Here is a 24070-nt window from a genome sequence, read left to right on the forward strand (position 1 = left end):
AAACTCGCTTGGCAGACAGAGCTGAGATTCTTGCTGGCAGTGTCCCAGTGGGAGAGAATGTTTCTCAGGAGAAAACAGGTTTTCTTTGGAATCACTTCCTGATCTCTCATTGAAATGATGGCTTTAGGACCCACGAAGGGCTACTCAGCCTTCCACTTAGGGGCCAGATCCACGAGGCAAGAAAAGAAAGCAAACAGGCTGGACCATGAGTGGAGCGGGACACAGGCTATGGAGTGATATCCTTTAGTTTGGGTCAGTGCAATCTCTTCTCTCTCTGAGCTGTCTATCTAGCCCTATCCTCTGCCATTAGTGAGCGCTGGGGACCTGAGTTAAGAGTGACATTAAACACATTTAATTGGCAACTTGCTCAAAACCGTTTTGTGCTGGGGTCGAGATATGTAGAAATGTTTCCAGTATGTTCAAAGGAAAATAAGCTTGGTATAAAACAGGTACAGGAAAGCCTTAAAAATCTCTCACTCTAAATTAATAATCACGCCCCCCCCCAAAAAAAAAACAGTACCAAGGGATTCCTTTCTCTCCACTTTCTCTTCCAATTAGTAATTTCGGAAAACCTGCACAGTATCGCTCTTGAAAGGGGGTCAGTCTGGGGAGAGCAAAGACTGCTTGGCAGTGGAAGAGCAGAATAAAAGTCAGGGTGGCCACATTCCCAAGGATAGAGCGAGAAAGCGTCTTTTCACACTTCTCCTCTGATGAGATAGTTTTAACCTACTGAATTTTGGCATTTTCTAGAAGGCAATTTAACTCAAAGGGATATTTCAAAAATAAATTATGAATTTCTCTAAAACGAGCTTAAGAAGTGGCAGCAAGAAATAGGGCATGATGGAGAACTTGAATTCAGAAGATAAATTTATGGAAATTAATCTCAAAAGACACTGATTCATGAACCAGAATTACAATTTACTTATTTCTTTGCCAACCGGTGCTTTTTTTTTTTTTTTTAAATTTTGTTCACCAACTCATTCTCAGTGTAAAAAAAAAATGTGTCCAAAAAGGAAATATTGAAAGCTTTATCTATCTCTCCACCGTTACCTCACTAGAAAGCATTTTGTTAACATTTTTATAAAATGACTTTTATTTTCCTTTTAACTTTTTATTTTGGTATAATCGTAGACTCACAAGAAGATGCAAAAATAGTACAAAGAAGTCCTGTGAGCTCATCCTCAATGGCAGGACTACACATCTTACTCAGATTCTTTTTCAGTTTTTGCTTGTGTGTAGTCGCTTTCTTTTGTAGGTGTGTGCATGTAGTTCTATGGAATTTTATTACATGGGTAGATTCACGATAAAATCACAGCCAAGATGGAACCATTCGGTCACCAAAAGGAAATTCTCTAATTCTCTGATGCTTCCATTCTTGGCCGCATTATCCGCTTCTTTCCTTAACCCTAAAAAAATCGCTGATCTATTCTCTGTATCTGTGTCATTTTGAGATCAATGAATCAATGTATCAATTGAATTATACAGTATCTAACCTTTGGATACTGGCTTTTCTCACTCAGAAAAACACCTCTGAGATGCATAAAAGTTGTTGAGTGTATCGGTAGCTTGTTTTCTTATTACTGCAGAGTGGTTTTCCATTGTGGGAAAGTACCACGATTTCTGTACCCATCACCAATTGAAACACATTTGGGTTGTTTCCAGTTTTTAATTATTGCAGATAGAGTTGCTATAAACATTTCATATACAGGTTTTTAAAGGAACTCCAGTTTTCGTTTTTCTAAAATAAATACCCAGAGGTAGGACTGCTATGTCGTATGATAAGCTTAGTTTAGTTTTGTTTAATAAGGAATCCTAAACTATTTTCTGGGGTGTGACACTTCCAACACAATGCATGGAAGACCCGGTTTCTCTGCATCCTCCTCAGCTTTGGGAACCTAGTTGATTTGTTTTGTTTTGTTTTGTCCTCCTAATGCATGTGCATGCCATCCGATAGGACTTTAAGTTACTCTTTTCGGGAGCTTCTTTGCTATTATTATATCTTCTCCTTTTAAGTGTCACTTTAAGTTTGGGGCAATTTTCTAACTGGACTGTTTGTTTCCTGTTGATTTTCACATCCTCATTATATATTCTGGGTACAGGACCTGGCCTGAGAATGTGACTTTCAAATAATTTCTTCCAGTCTGTGACTGTAGCCATATATATTCCTTTGATAAGTACTTAAATAAGAAAAAAAAATCTTATTTTTTTATAAAAAAATTAACTTAACTTACAGATAAAGCCATTCTATAAAATATATTTAGAAAAACAAAAGTAAACTTAAAATTGTATGAATTGGTCAATATTTCAGTACCAGTCATGCTTAGAACTAATCTAGGTATCCTGTAAGCCATTAATTAACTCAATTTATTATCAGCACAGGGCTGAAAGTTCCTAAGGATTTTGAAATTTATAATTAATGACATAAAATAAACATAATAGCTATTATTAATACATTGATAAAAATGATCATTCAATTTAGTTGATTACAAGTTGGAATTTTTAACAATATTAAAATGTATCTAGAAATAGTGTTATCTTATTTGATCATAAACCTTAAAAAAATTTAAGAAGTACGGAATAACTAGAAACTTCATAAGAAAACAAACCTAAATCTTCTAAAAAAAATAAAATGTATTGTTGTATTATCACAGGGAAAAACATAAAGCTTTTTCTTTTTCTTATTTTTAATCAAGATTATTAAACCAGATAGTTTGTGAATGCTTCATGTTAATTATGTCAATTTGTTTCTGACCCAGAAACAACTTTAAGTCTAGAAATTTTAAGGTATTAGAAGTTTGGTTTTCTAATTATATTTTTCATTTTTTTTTTTAGAAATGCATTCACTTTTTTTTTCAAAAGGTTTTTATTTTTTCCATTATAGCTAGTTATTTTTTTGTAAAACTTGGGGAAATGAGTTTTCTATACGTGCTTATTTTTCCATACGCACCCATACAAACAGAGATCCCGTGATTCAACAGACAATAATCTGATGTACCAGTCACCTCTTAAGTCAAGGAGACCATTTAGACTCACTCAAGAAAGCTGAAGATCTTTCCTATATGCAATCACGCGGACCCCAGACACAGAGATCTAGAGTTCCAAGGTCACGTTACCAACCACAGGGCAAAGGTAAACATGCGAAAAAAATTCAATAGGGCAGCTCTCAAAGACCTGCTGCTTTTCCAGCTGAGTACACAATCCGTAATTGACTTGATCTCATAAATAAATAAACGGCTACTAAGCAAGAAAACAAACTGGATTCTCCACCACGTTGTGCTTAACAGAGAGTAAATATCCATCATCTTTCAGACAGACGTTACCAAATGGCCAGTCCATAAACAGTTTCCCACACAGGCCATCTGATGTAGGGACAATTTATTAGCATTGTAGAATCAGAAACAAAACAAAAACATCGGTGTGAAAGACAAAAATATTAGATGGTTAGGGAAGGTCAAGTTCAGGTGCCCTCTGGAGTTTGCTTGGGGAAATCCGAAAACGATACGCCTGAGCTTTCACCAACCATGAAGTTCAATTCGCCAACCAACCGGTCAAGTGAGTCTACTTGAACATTTCAACAGAACCTCTGAAACTCTAAAATCATCATCTTTAAAAGGTAAAATTATGATCTCATATAAATATGAGAAGTATATAAAAACTGTATTCAAGTCGCTGATTAATGAGGAAACACATGAAAGATTAAAACCAGTTCAGAGAACATTTGAGGACATAAGATTCTTGGGTCAGATGCAAAGATAGTTATTAGAAGGCAATTACCATAACCTTTATAGTTATCTGTTTCCCTGGGATGGAGTTATTTGTTCCTCTAGCATACAAAATGCTACATGAAAGAAGAAAAACAGAGGGAAAAGTTATTTTATGCCTAGACTTACTCCTAGGAGATACTTCTTAGAAAATGGAACATTTGAGCGTGTGTATGATTAAATTCATATGAAAGAAAGGCATCCTGAGCAAAAAGACTTACGTGAGAAAACACGCTGTGAAAGCCATTGCATATTGGTGCAAATGTAACAACAGAAGAGAGTTAGAAGAGATAAGTGAAGGGGAAATAGTCAATGAGCCTGAAAAAGCAGATTGGAAATTAAACATATTTTTAAATGGGTGCATATATATTTACAATTGTTGTATCTTCTTCTTAGATTGATCCTTTGATCCTTATGTAATGTCCTTCTTTAAACAACCCCATCAAAAAATGGGCAGCAGATCTCAACAGACAATTCTCCAAAGAAGACACACAGATGGCCAAACAACACATGAAACGATGCTCACCATCACACATTATTAGAGAAATGCACATCAAAACTACGGTGAGGTACCACCTTACACTCTCTCACTCTCCAAGGAGACCTCTCACACCCAGCCGTGGCCCGTCAGTGGAGGAACGAATCAATGCGATGTGATGTATCTGCAGGATGAGCTATTATTCAGTCAGAAAAAGGAAAAACGTACTAACTCATGCCACCTTGTGTATGCACTTCCTGACTCCAGGGTCCCAGGGAATCTGAGGTCTTCCAGCACCTGGCATCTGCAGAGACCTCGTGGCAGAGAGGAGGGCTGGGAGGGACCCTGTGAGTCCACAGGATGGAGGGCTGTGCACGTGTAAACCCCATGCTTCTCCCCAGCGCTCGGCACAAAGCACAGAGGGAGGAGCCTTCTCTGCAGCGGGCGCAGGGCCCCGTGGCTTTGTCCTGCTGTCTGAGGTCTACACCTCCCACCACGCTGCACGAACCCCATCTACTCACCAGCCATTCCTCGAATGCTGTGCCTCAGGGTTATGGATGTTTCCTAGTGCTGTCAAAGATGCAGTGTGAATTCCTTATTCTCATTCTTCTGGGTTTTGAATGATGTCCAAAGGGCCAAGGTGACAGTACCATTTTTATTCCACCGTTTTTCTGAGAATAGCTGTAGAGTGTTTAAAAACCACTTTCATATGAATAATCACCTTCTGTCTTGATGACACCTTTGTGTGGTTGGGAGATTAACTCCACGGTTATAAATCACCCAATATCAACGAGGCAGGAAGTGGCAGCAACTTGATTGGAACCAGCGTTTTCTGTTTCCCAAATGTTCCTTTTTGATATTTTGTAACACGATTTGTGACCCTTGGAAGAATGGAAGCAAGACGCCTGAGCCTAAATTCCTCAGGTCAAAAGAAGAATATGGGGTTACTGTGCACATTTGATGAAATAATGTATAGCAGTTATTAAACAGAGGTGTTCAATTAATGCTGAATTCTTTTGCATCAAGTGAACAAACTGAATTTATGAGAGAGCGTTGTCTTTACTGGAAAAATGCGATTTGCACATAAGGGATCATCTGACTTTCTTTTTGGCCATACCCACGAGGTGTGGAAGTTCCCTGGCCAGGGGTCAAACGCAGGCCACAGCAGTGACACAAGCCACAACGGTGACAAAGCGGGGTCCTTAAACGGCTGAACCACCAGGGGACTCCTGAGATCATCTTAAAGTACGCCCTTGTTAGGCACCACATCTCACCTGGCCTGCTCCGTGCAGTTGAGAACCGCATCGTATCTCCTCAAAGCTGTGGTGTCTGTGGGCTGATCCACATGAGGGCTAAAGCCTGAGAGCAATGGATGACCCCAGACTAAGCGGGGTCACCCTGACCCCACCATTCCGTGTCCAGGTCATTCTGGCTGAGCAGAGCATCCGTTTTCTTTCCAGAAATCGAGGATGGGGTAGAAGCTACCTTGTAGGTCATTATGAGTTTTTATAAGATCCGACGTGTTGAACTGGTTTGGAAGACTGCAGGGGGTGGTGGCAGCCACAGGCACTGGAAGGGCAGTACTTTCCCGGCACCCAGGCCTCCCCTACTCTGCACCCCTCGACAGGGTTGTAAGCTCACCTGTACTGGCGAGGAGACTGTGCTTCTGAGAAGCCAAGGCTCTTATTCAGATTCCCTGGGTTGGGGAAGGCTTTCTCACTCCAGAGTCTTGAGTGTGCCGGCCGCCCTCCGCTCCTCCTCGGGAGATGTGTGCTTCCCCCCCGCGGGACACCCCCCCGGAAAGCTCCTCTCGGATCCCGCCTGGTCTGGAGCAGGGCCACGTGGCTCTCCGCCTCAGGGGTGTGCTCCTCTCCAAACCGATCCGGACCCACCCCGCAGCGTCCTGGCCGCAGCTTCTGTGTGTCCCGGATGAGGGGCCGCTGGGCTCCCCTGGCGCCTTCACTCGGCGCTTCGGGCCAACTCCCTGGCAAGCAAGAGCTTCAGGCACTGCTCCTGCCCCGAAAGGGAAGGTGCCCTGCGGGGATGTGTCCCCAGAGCTGCTCTACTGGGCATGGACTATGGTGTCTGTGAAGCGGAGCAGGGTCTTTGTCAAGAGGCTCTAGCTGATGGAGTTCCCGTCGTAGCGCAGTGGTTAACGAATCCGACTTGGAACCATGAGATTGCAGGTTCCATCCCTGGCCTTGCTCAGTGGGTTAAGAATCCGGCGTTGCCATGAGCTGTGGTGTAGGTTGCAGAGGTAGCTCGGATCCCAAGTTGCCGTGGCTCTGGTGTAGGCCGGCGGCTACAGCTCCGATTCGACCCCTAGCCTGGGAACCTCCATATGCTGCGGAGCGGCCCTAGAAAAGGCAAAAAGACAAAAAAAAAAAGAAGAAAGAAAGAAAAAAGAGGTTCTAGCTGACTGTGTAGGAGCTCTCATGGTAAAAGCACTGCGCACTGTGGATGAGGTGTGGCAGCCTGGAAAACGTCACAGAAGCTAGAGAGTCACCTGTAAATGAATTAAGTGTGAAGTGGAGATGCTTCATGTCCATAGCACACTCAGCGTTGACACACATCTGCTATTCTGTTACTGTGATTCCACATTCCCATGACAACCAGGTCAGCCTCCATAGGAGGGAAGGGCTCCCTGATTAGGAGACATAATGCCCCCGTGCCTGGGGAAGGACAGCTCCCATCCCCTGTTCTCATTTGACAGGTGGGCCTTCTGGTTTACAAGCCAGACTCTTGGTACTAGTTCAGCATCTGTTTTTCTCCCTGCATCTGATCAACTCTGGGTGCCTTTAAAACTACAAATTGCTGAAACTGCAAAGCTGAGAACCAGAATCCGGATCATGGGGGTGCTATAAACAGCACAGCCTGGGAAGACAGCTGGCCTCCTTAGACGACACTTGTACCCTGGCATAACCCGAGTTCTATCGGAAGGGAGTTGTATAGAGAGCAAAGTATTCAAAACAGCTTGACTCTCTGCCTGCGTCCTGCATGATCTAAACTCCTCTGGAAGGAAGGGAGCATACTCCCCTTTTGCCTCAGTTCACAAGACTTCTTGAGGACTCTAACGACCCTTCAATCATTCAGAGGAAGTGTCTCACATTTGCAAATCTTTCTGGGAAGCCAAATGAGTTGGCATTTCTAAGCTATTTTTTCTTTAAGGATGCTTCTCAACTTAAATGCTGGAACAGATCCAAGTGCTGCTCATCACATTAAAAAAAAGCATAACAGAGATTTCTCCCATTCAGAAACTCAGTTCTCCCTCCACTACTTATGCTAAAGCAGATACCAACAACTTCAGGCTGTGAATAATGACATCTGAAGGCTGATGACAATGTGTCAAGGTGTAGGTGCATACAAAGGCGACAGAACACGCTCTACCTGGCAGCACAGGTGGAAACGTTACCACTGCCATGTAGAGTGGGAGGAAGAGACCTGCACTGAAACCGGCTCCACAGAAATGAATAACTTGAAATGATAATATCATGCAACAAATCAATTTTATATTTTACACACTTTTCTTGTAAGTGTGGCATTTTTTCCTCAATGGTTATGACCCAGTCCTTTCCTTTGAAGCCAGGTTTACTCTCCCGGACAGCCACCCCATGTGACCACCCAGGCTGTGCTACAGAGAGTGGCTGTGCAAAAGCTACACTGTACTGTTCGGTCTAGAGTTGTGCAGTACCCATCCTACACAACTGAACAGGGTGAACCCACACATTTCTGGGGCAGATTCACTAAGAGATTGAGAGATAAAAGAGGACTGTAAATCAGACTCAGACAAACTGCACTCTTTCCCAGCATCCATGTTCCTTTGCGAGTTCAAGTGGACAGTATCCACAAGGCAAGGGAGGCAGAGGGCAGTCCAAGAATGTCCCCGCAGGTCTCAAGATCTCTTCTCATCACGCTGGACACCCTTGGGACATTTCTGTATATGTTGTCTTGAAATATTACATGCAGCTCCAGGCTTAGGGGGAAGGGAGACATGAAGCATCTCCACTTTACACTTAATTCATTTACAGGTGACTCTCTAGCTTCTATGATGTTTTCCAGGCTGCCTCGCCTCATCCACAGTCCGCAGTGCATTTACCATGAGAGATCCTATACAGTCATATACAGTCTCTCTCTTTTTTTTTTTTTGTCTTTTTGCCTTTTCTAGGGCTGCTCCTGTGGCACATGGAGGTTCCCAGGCTAGGGGTCGAATCGGAGCTGTAGCCGCCGGCCTACACCAGAGCCACAGCAATGCGGGATGCGAGCCGCATCTGCAACCTACACCACAGCTCTCGGCAACGCCGGATCCTTAACCCACTGAGCAAGGCCAGGGACCGAACCCGCAACCTCATGGTTCCAAGTCGGATTCGTTAACCACTGCGCCACGACGGGAACTCCTAGAGCCTCTTGACAAAGACCCTGCTCCGCTTCACAGACACCATACTCCGTGCCCCGTAGAGCAGCTCTGGGGACACGTCCCCGCAGGGCACCTTCCCTTTCGGGGCAGGAGCAGTGCCTGAAGCTCTTGCTTGCCAGGGAGTTGGCCCGAAGCGCCGAGTGAAGGCGCCAGGGGAGCCCAGCGGCCCCTCATCCGGGACACGCAGAAGCTGCGGCCAGGACGCTGCGGGGCGGGTCCGGATCGGTTTGGAGAGGAGCACACCCCTGAGGCGGAGAGCCACGTGGCCCTGCTCCAGACCAGGCGGGATCCGAGAGGAGCTTTCCGGGGGGGTGTCCCGCGGGGGGGAAGCACACATCTCCCGAGGAGGAGCGGAGGGCGGCCCACACGCTCAAGACTCTGGAGTTAGAAAGCCTTCAGGTCAGAGTTCCCACTGTGGCTCAGTGCATTCAGAACCTGACTAATATCCATGAGGATTTGGGCTCAATCCCTGGCCTTGCTCAGTGGAGTAAGGATCCACTGTGGTCACAAGCTGGGGCATAGGTCGCAGATGTGGCTCAGATCCCATGTTGCTGTGGCTGTGGTGTAGGCTGGCAGCTGCAGCTCTCATTAGACCCCTAACCCTGGAATTTTCGTATGCCACAGATACAGCCCTAAAAAGAAAAAGGAAAGAAGGAAGGAAGGAAGGAAGGAAGGAAGGAAGGAAGGAAGGAAGGAAGGAAGGAAGGAAAGAAAGAAAGAAAGAAAGAAAGAAAGAAAGAAAGAAAGAAAGAAAGAAAGAAAGAAAGAAAGAAAGAAAGAAAGAAAGAAAGAAAAGGAAGGAAGAAAGGAAGGAAGGAAGAAAGAGAGAGAGAGAAAGATTGATTTTATCTCAATGAAAGCTCTATCTTCCCCAACCCGAGGAATCTATGATTAAGGCACCTTGTCGCCCAGAAACACAGTCCCTCACCTATGCAGGTGAGCTTATAACACTGTCAAGGGGTGAACAGCATGGGAGGGCTGGGCGCAGTGAAAGCACCACCCTTCCTGTGGTCCCCGGGGCTGCCACCTCCTCCTGCAGGCTTCCCAACCCAACAGTTATACCAAAATCATAAGGAATCATCTGGAACTTGAAAATAGGCAAAAGAAATGTCTGGGTATTCCTTCAGTGCAGTGCTGATCATCTAATTAATGGGCTCCTTCACGGCTCTGGAAGAGGGTAGTGTGCAGATATTTACCCACTAGAGCTGGAGAGAAGTGTCTCCAACAGAACACGTGGCCCTGAACAGCATGGCTTAGAGCCCTGTTGGATGTCGGCCAGGGTTGCAATGCACCCAGTCACCTACTAAGCTGCCTTTTCATACCCTGGTTCCCAAATGCCATTCGGACTGGTATCCACATCACACCCTCCCTCATTAGCTCACGACTTGGCAAAGTCTCTGACATGCGCGCACTTGACGTGAGCCTGAAAGTCACAAATCAAACACAACTCTGCCCGCCCACCACGCCAGCCTGAGGGAACACATTTTACCGCTTCGGGGAGCCAAGGGGAAGAGTTTGAGCGATAGATGAAGACTCCATGCACTCTCTGAGATCTCCTCCTCACCTCCAACCCTCTCATCTCCCAGAAGGAGGCGTGGCATCCATCTGCCTTTAGAGGACACTCCGTGGGCAGGGGAGACCGATCCTGCGCTAAGGCTTTGAGATCAGCTTGTCTTTGGCCTTGTGCTTGCCATGTGTTTCCACAGAATCACTTAACTTCATCTCAGAATAGCAAGATCCAACCCAAGGCTGGCGTATAGATCTAGACTGAAAGAGGCTCAACGCGTCTCTCTTCCTGTTCTTGGTTTTTAAGCCACTGAACTCACCAGCTAGGCAAATCCAGTTCTGCAGGCCATCTAGGAGAAGCCACTGGAAGGTGGGACAAAACAGAGTTAATTTTACAAACTGGCTTCCCTGAGCACCACGCAGGCAGCTCTTGTGAAGACAGAGCCATCAAGCCTGAGATTTCAAGGATGAACACCCCGCTGGACAGGACCTTCACTTGGCTTTGCCCGTAAGGGACAGGCCTCTATCTCTTTAAATGGGCCAGCTTGCTGTAGAAAGCCTCGGGCTCTGAGTAACTGGGAACACTGGATCCACTCTATGGGCGGGAATTCAAGATGATGCGTGGGACACGAAACTGCTATCTTTGTCCCTTGGGAATGACAATATTTGGAACAATCTTTCTTAACCCCTTAATAGTAGACATACAGGATAGAGAGTCAGAACATTTGCTATTTCTGCCATAGTGTGAAATCTTAACTGCTAACACTCAAATTACAGAGGAGGGGAAAGAAGCGTATGCATGGGTGAAACTTGTTGGGAAATCCTAAAAATCAGTGTTTGGAAGACTTTCTTCCCTTGACAGGCTGCTTCTCTCAGATCTCCACAGTTAGAACTCCCCCAGGAACTTGTAAAGCCCCCAGACCCATTCCATGAGGCTCTCAGAGGGGATGTATTTACAAATCAGTATTTTTTTTCTCTTTTTTTTCTTTTTATGGCCGAACCGGTGACATACGAAAGTTCCTGAGCTATGGATTGAATCAGAGCTGCAGCTTGGGGTCTACGCCACAGCCACAGCCACACTAGATCCAAGCCACATCTGTGACCTATGACGCAGCTCGTGGCAACGCCAGATCCTTAACCCACTGAGCAAGGCCAGGGATTGAACCATCCTCATGGACATTGTGTGGGGTTGTTAAACTGCTGAGCCTCAGCGGGAACTCCCGCATCAGTATTTTCTAATCTTCTTCCAGATTCTCTAGTCATTCTGCTTTAAAGCATCTTCCATGTGTCCGTATGTATAATTATGGTCAAACTAAACGGTGAGGCTTAGGTTTTGTAAAATAGACCTACGTGATTTTAAATTGCATACCTCTATTTTATGTTATCTGATTGTAAGTTAAATATAACAGTAACTGCCTTACAAGAATTACTCAACCGAAGCAGGATTATCTTTAGGCAGCGTCAGTCCTGAAGTTAGGGTATCTGAAAGGAACTTAGTGGTTACAACCCATCCTGGAACTTGGACGTGGCCTTCTTCCTATCTGCCACCCATTCTCACCCCAGCCCATGTGCAAAGGCAGACATCCCACAACACCCCTCCTGCCTTCAGCGTGTAGGTTCACTGTCTTGAAGGTTAGTTTGTCACAGATATATTTATGTAAAAGAATCTGCTCCATCCATTGTGGATCCCGAGGACATGATTCCTTTCTGAAACTTTCACCATAACTCATCGAGCGTCCCTCAAAACGCACTACTGAAGCCGAAACCCTATTTCCAATGATGCCCGAGTCCTGGATGAGTTAGGTCATGTAACGTTCCTTCCTGCTGCTTCTGGGACTTGACTGCTTAAGTACCTTGGAAATACTATGACTCATTCTGTATTTGGTTGGTTTTTATGACAACATCATCCCTAAATCAGAGCCTATATTCATTTAAAGGACAGTGATTGAATTAGTTGATTTCCAGCTGAATCACCCAGTGTAGATTAAAACATAAAAATAAACTATGCCTCCTAAATACTCAGTCAGTTTCTGAAGTTTTGAAAAGGTGAATTAGGAAAAAGGCTAAAGAATATTGTCCAAAAGTGTGCGTGCTAATGATTCAATCAGCTGATTTTGCCCAGTTTCTGAGATTGTTTTTTAAGCGTACAGTTGAGTGAGTGAGTTTCTCACTGATACCCCCGAGCTTTAAACTCTGCAGCAAAGTCTCCTTCTTGGGTATAGACATACTTGAAATGCTCCAAATTAAAAAATAAACCAGCAAAACCAAACAAAAACAACCCGCTTGTCAGACATCCAAGAATTCTAGAATTATTTCTGAACTTTTAAATCGTGCTAGGTGAGCAGAGTAGATTCGTGAAAATTCTCAACCTACACCTGAGACAAAATCACAGTTTAATATAGAGATGGAAAATGAAGCAAAAGCCATGACAATGCAATGTGATTCCTGACATGCTAGAAAAAGCTCAGGAGGTGGTGACTTTTATAAAGGAGGCCCCCTAACTCATTTTGATAGTCACTGAAGATTTCCAGAAAGAAATATTGAAGCCAAGACGTTCAAAATCAGGTATAAACGCATCAACCGAAAGGGCTACTTAAGAAGAAAGATGTATAAGTGGTTGGAAGCAAAAATACACAATCCACAAACTGCAAGTACTTTGACAGCCTTCATGAGGCATTTTGACAATTCCCCACAGGTAGAAATATTGCTGTGGTGTGTGTTTGGTGTTGTAAGATTGGCAAATCTGGTTAGCAACATAGAAACATTTTTTTTTCCTTTTCACAGCCACACCCATGTCATATGGAAGTTCCCAAGCTAGGGGTTGAAGTGGGGGCCTCAGCTGCTGGCCTACACCACCGCCACAGCAATAGAGGGTCTGAGCTGTGTCCATGACCTACACTGTAGCTCATGGCAACACCAGATCCTTAACCCACTGAGCGAAGCCAGGGATCGAACCCTCAACCCCATGGACACTATGTCAGGTTCTTAACCCACTTAGCCACAGTGAGAACTCCTAAAAACACAGTAGTAATAGTCAGGAACAAATCAGAGAGACACTTGCAACCAAAATTAAATAACAGAGATAGGATTTAACCTCCCTCCTAAACTAACAACAACAACCAAATAAAAAAAATGAACAAAATATATTGAACAATGATTTCAGTACCTTAGAGGTGAAGCAACTCAGGCCGGGGTCCCTAAGAGATGCTCAACAAATGATGTAAGGACGTGACTTGCTCAGGTGTCCTCAAGAGAGAAGGCCAGGGCTGTGTCACAGGCAGGTGGAGTTCAGCAAACGCTGAGCTGAAAGAAGAGCCAGGAGTCAGGAGAAACCACAGGAGAGCACGAACGAGGAGACAGGTGCACGAAGAACAAACTCCAGAACCACACTTGGGGGCATTCACCTGAGCGCTGACACCTGTGGGTATAAGAAAAATATCCCCGCTGGGCCAACGGGCCCCTGGAATGACGAGAGGGAACAGCGTGAGATGCTCATGCAGGTTCTGAAACAGCGTCCGCTCCCTCGAGCCGGCCACAGGGGACATCGGGCAGAGCACTGGGCTGCGTGGAGAATCATTATATCCCTCATCCCAGTGGCGTCTGGTCCCACCCCACAATGATTAAAAACAGACCCAGAAAGATTACACTGTTTCGAAGCTCAGAACAGATATGGGAATACAAAAATAACATCCTAAAACAAGGTAGCATTTATCATTTCTAGCATCCAGTCAAATATTGCTACATTTGCAAAGAAGTAAAAAATAGGATTCATAATAAGGAAAAGAATTAAATTGGTGGAAACCCATCTAACTGATGTCAAAATCAGCAAACAAATATCTACACGGATATTAGGATTTTATTCTATGTGTTATAAAGGAGACGAATGGAAGATAGACAGAAATATACAGATATACTTGATTCAAATATATAGGTCTGAAAGTTTTAAAAAAGATTTTGTTAAATATACCAAATTCTATTAACAGCAAAGTTGAGGTCACAGATGGAAAAAATAGTAAATATGGAAATATAGCAATAAAAAATAGCCAATCTGAAATATAGAAAAAAAATAATTTAAAGTAAAAAGAGCATTTGAGAGCTGTGGGACAGTTTTCAGTGACCATTGTAATTGAAGTCCATGAAGAATGGAGCAATGGAGCTGGGGAGAGAAAACATTTGAAGAAATTTTTCAATTTCTTGAAAATTCTTGGCCAGAATTTTTCCAGATTTGATGAGAATTATATACGCACAACTCCAGGCAAGTCAACAAAAATCAAGCACAAGAAATACATAGAAAACAGCACCAAGAGGATCACAGTCAGCTTGCCTGAAACCGTGATAAAGAAAAAATGCCAAGTAGCCAGGGCAGAGGTAGGCCATGGGAGAGCACAAGATCTCCAGAAACAAAGCGAGTGTCACGAGAGTGAGGCAACATCTTTAAAGTTCCGAGAAAAAAGTATTCTTAATTTAGAATTCTTTAGCCACTGAAAATACCTCCCAGAAACCAAGGCGAATTAACTTTCAGTCATGCAACAGCTGAAAGAATTCTCCACCAAAAACCCTCGCCTTACAAAGGATGTTGGATGAAGTTCTTGAAGATAACGTGCGAGGAGTTCCCTTCGTGGCTCAGCAGTTAATGAGCCCAGCTGGGATTGATGAGCACGAGGGTTCGATCCCTGGCCTTGCTCAGTGGGTTAAGGATCTGGCATTGCTATAAGCTGTGGTCTAGGTCACAGACACGGTGGCTGTGGCTGTGGGGAGGCTGGCGGCTGCAGCTCTGATTCAACCCCTAGCCTGGGAACCTCCATGTGCCTCATGTGTGGCCCTAAATTAGCCAAAAAAAAAAAAAAAGCAAGAAGATCTGGGTGATCTTGGTATGGTGATACCTTTTCAGATACAACCCCAGAAATATGATGCATGAAGCAATTGATAAGCTAGACTTTCTTCAAATTAAAAACTTTTACTCAGTGAAAGGCAATGTCAAGAGGATGAGCAGACAAGCCATAGACAAGGAGAAAATATTTGCAAAAGATATACCTTATAAAGGATGGTTATGCAAAATAGACAGAGCTCTTAAAACTCAAAATAAAGGCTATTTAAAAGCAGGCCAAAGACCTTAATCGACACCTCAGCAAGGAAGACCTATAGGTGGCAAGAAACTGCATGGAAAGAAAGACGTCCCACGTCACACAACATCAGGGAGTGGAGACTAAATAGCAACGCCCTGTCACTCTCTCCCTTGCAGAAAAGCGCACATCTGGAAAATCGGGAACCCAGACAACACCAAGTGCTGGGGAGAGGATGAAGGAGGACTGCTCATCCTCTGCTCCAGGAAATGCAAAACGGTAGTTGTTTTGGCAGACAGTGGCTGTGATGTTTTGTTCTGTTTTGTTTACCGAACAACACACACGTACCATCAGATGCAGCGGTCAGGCACCACTGAGAGTCACCCAAAGGAGTCAAAACCTTAGGTCCGCACAAAACGCACGTGGATGTTTCTATGATTCATAACGGCCCAAACTTGGAAGCCACCAAGATGTCCTTCGGGCCGCGAAAGGATAAATCAGCCGTGGGCCACCCAGACAGCGGGATAGTATCGAGCGCTCCAAGGACATGAGCTTCACGCCATGAAAAAGCACGGGACAACCTCAAACACACATTCCCCGGGGAAGAAGCCAGTCTGAGAAGGGCGACGTCCTCTGATGTGAGAGCTTCCCGGCGTTCTGGGGACGGTGACGCCTGGAGGCAGGAAAAAGGTTAGTCGTTGCCAGCAGTGCGAGGGGAGGAGAGATGACCCGGCAGAGCACAGAGGACTTTTGGAATGATGAAGATACTCTGTGTGATATTTTAATGATGAATGCGTGTCATCAGCCATTCGCCCATGCCTGTAGAAGGCACAGCACCAAAAGGTCTCCCAAAGGAAACCATGGGCTTCGGGGGATGCATCCTTGGTAAAAACTCCCCCGTGTTGATGGCGACTGATGAGTGATGATGGCAAGGGGGGCTCTGTGTGTGCAAGCAGAGGTAGCTCTGCATTTCCCTCTCAGCCTATCAGAAACCTGAAGCTTCTCTAAGAAATGTCCAAAGATTAGTGTCATAAGAAGAGGGAATCTGAGACACAGAGACGCACAGGCGAGAAGGCCATGTGAAGGTGGGAGCAGAGATGTGACAGCTGCATCTCTGAGCCGCAGCTGCATTTTCCATTTTCTTTCTTTTTTTTTTAAAGCAGAATAATCCGCAAGCAGGAATCACATGTAGGAATTCAGCAATCAACCTTTTGGAAACTAAAGACAGAAAGATTTTGAAAGCAGCCCGATTAAAATAAGGTATTTTTCTGCAGAGAACAACAATTCAAATGATTGCGTATTTCTCATCAGAAAACATGGAGGCAAGAAGGAAGACACATGCTGTTATTACATTGCTGAAAGGAAAGAAATGACACCTCAGAAATGTTCAAATAACTCCGTAGGAGGCAGAAAGGGGGAAAGAGTGGAACAAAAACAGAGGGAACGGACAGAGAATTATCCTGGGCAAAAAAAAAAAAAAAAGGACTACTAAGTAGTCATTAAACAGTCAGTTCCCCAACCACACAAACTCTAAAGGCATGTGTGTCTATCACCAGAGCTTCAAGATATATGAGGGAGAAAATAATAGGACTTGAGGGAGAAATAAACAATTCCACTATTAGACGTAAAGACTTAATGCTCTTTTTTCCTTTCAATGTATTGTGTCTTTGGACCTAGCATGAGTCTTTTCTAGATAACATATAATTGCATTATTTTTAATAAATTAATTCTGCACATTCTGTCTTTTTAATTAGAATCCTTAATCCGTTTTCATTTAATGTGCTTCCCGAAAGACTAGTGCTGACTTTTGTCCATTTGGTGTTTGTTTTCCCTGTGACTTACAGCCTTAATTCCCCCATTACACTGTGTGTGTTAATAGGCGTGTGTGTGTGTGTGTGTGTGTGTGTGTGTGTGTGTTGCTTCAGGGGTATTTTCTAGTGTTCAATTTTGATGCTATTCTTATTTCTTTTGCCATATGCTATTTCCTTAGCAGTTAGCATATGATGAAATGCTTCAATACGATTCGGAGTCTAGCCGCCCATAATTAGTGGCAGACCCTGCAGCTGAAAGGGACTAATCACCAACAGGACCGCCTTCACCTCAGATGCTACAAGTGCCGGGGTCCCCAGGCCACTCCCAATGCTGACCCGTTAGCTACAAATCCAGGGATTTCTCCCAAGTCCCCCACGAGACTGCCCTCATTTCAAACTGTGGCGGAAATTTCAGGGATCCTGAAGCCACTCACATTTCTGACCAACTGGATCCAATGCCAAGGAGCTTCTATCCCCCTGGGCTTTTGCTAATTAGCCAACATGATCCAGAGAATTCAAGAAAATGCTGTCTGTGTGACTGTAGCTTTGTTATAAAGGGCACACATTGGGACCTGTCGAATGAGGAGGCACCCAGTGTGAGGTCTTGGAGGGAACTGAAGCCAGAACTTCTATGCCTTCCCCGTGGGGTCAGGGCACATCTGCCTCCTGGTGTGGCCGTGATCACCCACCAGGAAGCCCCACCAGGAAATCCCACAGGGAAGCCCCACGGAACTCAGAGCCCAGAGTTTGTCTTAGGTTTGCATTACACAGCAGGTTCACTCAGTCACGGACCAAAGAATTCAACCCAGTCAACAGCCCTGAGTGCCTCACATTTGGGAAGGTTTTGGCCATGGTTTCTGTAAACAGTCTCTCAGCTTCTTTTTGTTTCTCCTCTCCTGAGATTCCAGTTTTATGTACATGGATATATTTAATGGGATTGCATGGGTCTCCGAGGTCCTGCTCATTTTTTGCTGATTATTTTTTCTTTCTATTTCTCCGACTGGGTAATCTCGATTGACCTTTCTTCAAGTTCACTGATTTTTCCTTCTGCGGGCTTAAATCTATTATTAAATCCTTCTAGTGAATTTTTCATTTAAGTTGTACTACTTTTCAACTCCAAAAAAAATGTTATTTGGTTCCTTTTATGTAATTTCTCTCTCTTGATTGATACTTTTCTTGGGGGAAGACATCTTTTTCGTGGCTTTTTAAAACTCCTTATCCATAATTTCTTTAGTTTCTTGTGAATATTGAAGACAGTTAGTGTCTAATAAATCCATGCCTGGGCTTCATCAATGACAGTTTCTATTAATTTATTTTTTCTGCGTGTGGACCGCATTTTTTCTTGTTTCTTTGCAATGCTTCCAAAATTTTGTTGAAAACTAGACATTTTGAATGTTCTCGAGGTGCAGTACAGGAAATCAAATGTTGAATGTTTGAATGTTTGAATGTTCTCGAGGTGCAGTACAGGAAATCAAATTCTCCGTCTCACCAGAGTGTTTTGTTGTTTGCTGCAGGACTTGTTATTTGACTGTTGAGTAACTTTTATAACCGAATTTTATAGAACCTGTATTCTTGGTCACGTGTGGCCACTGAGGTCTGTGTCCTCTTGGCTTACTGAGTAGCTAGCTTACTGGTCAGCTAGTTGTTCATAGAATTTCCCTAAACACACGACTAAAAGGAACAGACAAATCCCAGTCTTTGCGGGTTGGCTTTGTCTGTTGAGATGCCTTCAGCACTCAGGTCACAGCTTGTGTCCCTGTCTCCCTCTCACTTCTGCTTGCAAAGAGCCTAAGGGTGGGGCAAGGCTGAGAGCTCGGGGCCTTCTCAGGGCTTCTCTGAGCAGGTGCCCAGCCCGAGGCTTGCACACACCCTGTTTTCCCAGGAATACGTGGGAGCTTTATTTCCCAAAGCTGCTCAACCCCCAGCATGGTCTCCCAAGCGTCACCGTCTAGCTTTTTCCCCAGAAGTTATTGCTGCCCCAGGTGGCAGCAGCTCATACATTTGCCTTTAAGTGTTGCAGACAAGCATCTCAGGGCAGGTTCATCAGCCTGGGAGAGTTCTGAGTTATGCAAAATAAAAGCAAGTTTCCTGGACCAGTTCTTTCTGGACCCCTCAGACAGGTCAAAAATAAACAACCACATTTAGTTTTTGAGAGGGTCCATTCTGCTCTTTCAAGGAATAGTTAGTTCCATGTACCCAAACACAGCTAGTTCATTTCCTGCTTGGGCGGGAGGGAGGGTACCACATCAACTGAAACACTACCGAGCTTTCTGGTTCACGCACAGCTTGTACGTTGCTGCTGTTCCTTCTTTAAGGATTTTCCTGATTGCTATGAGACTTTATTCCTAGTTGTGAGGAGCGATAGACTATTGGAGATTTATACTCACATTTTCACGTATGCCTAGTCTGCCTAGGGGATCTGGTAGAACCAGATTTTTTTTTTTTTTTGATGGCTGCACCTGTGGCCTATGGAATGTGCCAGGCCAGGGGCCGAATTGAAGCTGCAGCTGCTGGCCTACACCATAGCCGTAGCCATACCAGATCCAAGCCCTATCTCCAACCCGTGCCATAGCTTGTGGCAATGCCAGATCCCTACCCACCCAGTGAGGCCTGGAATCAAACCCACATCCTCACAGAGACCTCATCAGGTCTTTAAACTGCTGAGCCACAATGGGAACTCCTGATGTAAAAAAAAAAAATTTTTTTTTTTTTTTTTACATATTTGAGAAACTGTAGAACGGTATAACCCAGAGTGAACCCTAACGTAAACAATGAACTCTAGCAATGATATGTCAATCTTGATCCATTACTTGTGATAAATATATAATAGCATCTTAAAATGTTAATAACAGGGGCATCTGCATGCAAGGTAGTCAGAACTCTGAGCTGGAATACATCTGGGATTATCATCCGACTAACAGATTCCTAAAAGGAGAGATCACGACAAATGGAGGAGAATAAATTATTTAAAATGTTGTGGAGGGTAATTTATCACAGCCGAGACACAGATGCTTCCTGATGGAAACTTCGTAATGCATGTGGTCATTATACCCTTCCTCAAAATATGGAAATATAAACTATCATAGATAAAGAGCAAATTCTGCAAATTTCCTGGAAACGAAATGGGTCACCCCCAAAGGACTAAATATTTGCCTAAGTTCAATTATTTCACTAGCAACACTATATCCCAGAAGACATGGGAGTATTGCTTATAGATTCTCAGGAAACATAATTTCTAACGGGATTCTTTACCCAAGAAGAAAATATGTTTTAGAAATGGCAGAATATATACATTCTATTTTTCACACCTCTACTAAGGGAGATACTTGAAGATATGGTGCAAAAAATAAAGGAATAAGGCCAGAAAAACATCACTCACAGAGTAAGGAAAGTCCAAAGGGTAGAATCATGAGGGCAAAGCTAAAATAAACAATTGCAAATAGTTGGAGAGAAACCAGTTCAAAATAAAGCAAGGCCAAATTATAGGATATTTTTGGAATGAAAGAAAAATATGGTTAGAGGAGTTCCCATCGTGGCTCAGCGGAAATGAATCTGACTCGTGTCCATGAGGATGCAGGTTTGATTCCTGGCCTCTCCCAGTGGGTTAAGGATCCCGTGTTGCCGTGAGCTGCGGTGTCGTCGCAGATGTGGCTTGGATTTGGCATTGCTGTGGCTGTGGTGTAGGCCAGCGGCTACAACTCTGATTCGACCCCTAGCCTGGGAAACCTCCATACGCCGCGGGTGCGGCCCTGAAAAGACAATTAAATGAATTTAATAATGTATCTGATGGGGTATAAAAGTGGTGAGAAATTAATATCAACATCACATCAACATTTCTCTGCCAGATGCGGGTTATTGACACAAAAGCACAGGTTTTAATCCCGTTACAGTAGCAGAATTTTATAAAATTTGAACATGTAAAATAATGTTTGAAACTTTTCCTAAGAGATTTAGGAATAAGACAAAAATACACACATCTCGACTCCCGTTAATATGTGCTAGAAGTTTAGTTCAATGTCAAGGAAAAAAAATATGGGTGGTGGAAAGGGTAGAGTGAACTGTCATTACAGGCACAGGCATTTTAACATTGTATAGTTAACGAGCATAGAAAGGTCACATAAATGCGAATACAACCAACCAAAACTTGGCGCCCTTTCCCCATAGCTCTATAAAAGGTGCTGAGCAAAATCTAAGACTTAAGCAACAGAGTGGGGTACTGTGCCTACAAACGAGAAAACAGTCCTGCAACGGCAGCAGTACTTCACAAACTAACCTATACCTTCAATGTCATCTCAAAAAAATTCCCTCTAGGATGGGAGTGGGTGGGAGAGGGCAAAATTTATAATGAAACATAAAAGGCAGCGGTAAAAAAACCAAAAGAATGTGATAAAAAAAATCACCTATTGCACAAACATAACCCACTCAATATTAAACTTACTCAAAAGCTATTGTAGCTAAGCCATGGTGACACTTCCCTGCAGAACCAAAGAATCAAAAATAGGATGGTATGGGGATTAGAAAAATGTACAGCGACATCATGAACCCTCAATGCATAAATAAATTGTCCTACAGAGTAATTAAGGAAAGATTAGTTTTAGTTAATGTTGTTCAGCCAATTGAACATCAGCATAGACGTTAATGAAAACCGGAAGAAGGCCATTCTGAATGGATCTTAAGTCAAAATGTAAATTCAAAAACGATATAAAAAAATCCTACAAAAAAAAGTTTTTAAAAAATCTCTAAATTCTTGGCATAGAGAAATATTCCCCAGCGGGGGAAGACGCGAATCATAATGAAAACTATAAGTAAATTGACCTCAATTAAGTTAAGAACTCTAGTTTCTCAAAAGACGTCATTTGGAGAAAGAAACGGCAAGCCATAGAACAGGAGATTGTATTTACCACACACACAACCATCAGAGGCTTGTGGCCGGAACATACGACCGTTTCTAAAAAGTGTTCATCCCAACCAAAAACCCGAGAGAAAAGTGGACAAGAAACGTTGAAGTGGCGCGGCAAAAACAGGCTGTGTGGACGACAGAGGAACGTGTGAAGTCGCGCAAACTCATGGCTAATAACAAACATGAACCCTAAAACTACAACAAGCTTGCTCAGCTAACTCGGTGCTGGGACTGGTAATCCTGCTGAACGTGATAAACAGGCATGCTCCTATTTCTAAAAATCTGTTTGAACCCTGGGCAGACGTCCAAGGCACCCAGGACCGGAGCACCAAGGATGTGGGCAGAGAGGAAGCATCCTGCCAGCTGTTTGTTCCTCGGAACATGTGCACTTCTTGGCACAAGGAGAGTCCAGAGGTGGCTGGTACGTCACAGGGACTCTCAGAGCGCTGGGCAATGCCATGGAGGCAGGAAGGGAAACCCCTGCGAGTTTGGGTTCAGGAGATAGTGGATGAACGGTTCGGTCCCAGCGAGAAGGATGCCAAGAAGTGGTACCAACACATTTTTCCCCTTGGGGTATTTGACCCTTGAGGCTTCCTGGGTCAAGAAACAGGTAATGCACCCACACACGACTCACCAGCAGAGCAGGGATTTTTGCAGCTACCCAATTCTGGTGAGCAAAAATTGGACCTCGAGAGCCACTAAAAGGGAGGCATTTTAGAAACTACCACAGACACTCAACTGGGAGGTCTGGCGCGCTAGCGTTCAGGAGTGGGGACAAGTAAGAATAGAGCAAGGCAGACCAAGACGGCCAACTGCACTTACAAGGGCCTGACTGGACCGACGAGAAGCTCTGCCTTCCTGCTGGTTGCCAGGGACTTCTGCACCCACGTGATATTCCTTCAAAGGGAAGGCGACGTAGGCTTCCAGTGGCGGCGACTTTTATGACTATAAAGGGAGAGGGCGAGGTGGGAGACTTCGGTTAAAATATAATAGTGATTCTATTAAACTTAAATAAATAAAAACTCCACTTAAAAGACAACAAATGGGAGTTCCCGTCGTGGCGCAGTGGTTAACGAATCCGACTAGGAACCATGAGGTTGCGGGTTCAGTCCCTGCCCTTGCTCAGAGGGTTAAGGATCCGGCGTTGCCGTGAGCTGTGGTGTAGGTTGCAGACGCGGCTCGGATCCCGAGTTGCTGTGGCTCTGGCGTAGGCCCGTGGCTATAGCTCTGATTCAACCCCTAGCCTGGGAAACTCCATATGCCGTGGGTTCGGCCCAAGAAATAGCAACAACAAAGACAAAAAAAAAAAAAAGACAACAAATGCCATTAAATAGCAAAAGTTGCCAAGAGGCTGTTTACAAGACACAAGTTTAAATAAAGTTTGACGGGAAAAGGCTACGTCATATAAACATTAGCCAAAGAGAGGTGCTATAATTAGGCCAATATCAATAATATGAAAACATATTACCAGGCCTAAAGAGGGACATTTCAAAATGACAAAAGATCAGTTAAATAGGAAAATATGAAAATCTTACAATCCCTGCCACTATTAACATTGTGGAATATAAAGCAGAAGTTGAAAACTGAGCAAATGTATAATCACCCCTCAAGACTTTAATATACTTATCTCAGAAACAGAACAAGCTAAGAAGCAAATCAGTAAGATCATTGAAACCATAAACAAAAAGGTTAACAAACTGGGTTTGGCTTGATATATATACAGCTCTTCCACCAACAGCTCCAAAAAAACGTATTTTTCCTAGCAGCAATAGAATATTTACTAACAAATCATGTTTTCTGCTTTTAGCAAGTTACAACAGCTTTCAAATGACTGAAATAAAGTGAGGTTTTTATCTGGCCACCGTGGAAATAAAGTAGGAAGACTCTATACCTAAAGGAAGACCAGACTAGTTCTAAAAGTTGGCAATTAAGCAATAATTTTCTAAAAAACCAATAGCTCAAATTAAGTTCATTTAAAAACATCAAATCAAACTCAATTAGTAGGAGAAAGGAAAACATCAAAATAAGAGTAGAATTTAGTAGAAAAATATGATCACAAAGAAAAATCAGCAATATGCCGTAAGTCGGTTATCTGGAAGATACTTAATGATGAATAATGAACATATTGCTCCCGAGA

The sequence above is a fragment of the Phacochoerus africanus genome, chromosome 11, assembly GCF_016906955.1.
Source record: "Phacochoerus africanus isolate WHEZ1 chromosome 11, ROS_Pafr_v1, whole genome shotgun sequence".
NCBI classification, from domain to species: domain Eukaryota; kingdom Metazoa; phylum Chordata; class Mammalia; order Artiodactyla; family Suidae; genus Phacochoerus; species Phacochoerus africanus.